The sequence below is a fragment of the Terrapene carolina genome, unplaced genomic scaffold (assembly GCF_002925995.2).
Source record: "Terrapene carolina triunguis isolate 2854851 unplaced genomic scaffold, T_m_triunguis-2.0 Scaffold96, whole genome shotgun sequence".
NCBI classification, from domain to species: Eukaryota; Metazoa; Chordata; order Testudines; family Emydidae; genus Terrapene; species Terrapene triunguis.
The window spans coordinates 18,839,042-18,840,120 of record NW_020664447.1 but is presented as its reverse complement, the minus strand read 5'-3'; positions in this window follow the sequence as shown (position 1 = coordinate 18,840,120).

The window sequence follows — 1,079 nt, the reverse complement described above, 5'->3', positions numbered from 1 at the left end:
TATAAGAAGGGAGGGGAGGGAAACAGACAGAGGGGGAAGGGACGGGAGCAATGCTACTGCTATCAGTAAGCTGAAAATAACTTCTGACAAAAGCCTTGGATATTTTCCCCCTAACACCAGTTGTGAGTAAGGTGGAGAACAATGCATCTCTTCAGATTACACCCAGAAAACATTTCTAAATACAGTTTTATAGATCACAAATAAATTCATTGAGGGGACACTTGAGCTGAAACTGGAGTAAAGTGAAGTATGATTCAGTCTTTAAAAATAAATTTGAAATCAGACTGAAATCAGCAAACTCCTTAAATATAGGTCATAAAGCAAAGGCCACTGAAATGGTGGAGGAATGGTCAGACACCTATTCATACTGGTGAAAAGAATCTAAACATGAGGACAATGAACAGCTGTGGGTTGAAACTCTACTGTTACAGCATTAAGCCAAATGGAATTTCAGTAATCTAGTAGCTAGACAACCTTTAGTCCCTGATAAAAGTTTTTAAAAGATCAGGGGTCCGTTCTTTTCACTCATTTTTATTTTCTAGTACACACCTTTTAGTCTAAGAATCCCCAAATGCTTTTACAAACATTTGCTAAGCCTTACAACAACCCTGTGACATGTATTATTGTAGCCTTTTTACAAATGAGTAAACTGAAGCACAAAGAGATTAAGGATAAAACTTTTGAACACGGGGAAGTAATTTAAAAGCTAAGTCCCATTTTCAAAAGGGAGTTGGGCACTTAGAAGCCAATAGCTTATTGAAAGTCTCTGGGACTTAAGCGTCTAGCCTGGAATTTTCAAAGCAGCCTAAATGAGTTAGGTGTCTAAATCTCATTGAAGTTCAGTGGGATTTGGGTGCCTAATTCCTTTGATAATTGCAGACTTGAGTGCCTAAGTCACTTTTTAAAATGAGATTTAGTCTTCTTCATGTCTGAAAATTTTGCCCTAAATCTTGCTCTGCCTTGATTGACCCACTTACCATTATATAAATGGGAACTGTATGTCCTCAGCACTCTGGAAAGTTATGAGTAAGGTTGCCAAGTGTCCGGTTTTCAGTCAGAACACCTGGTCGAAAAGGGAC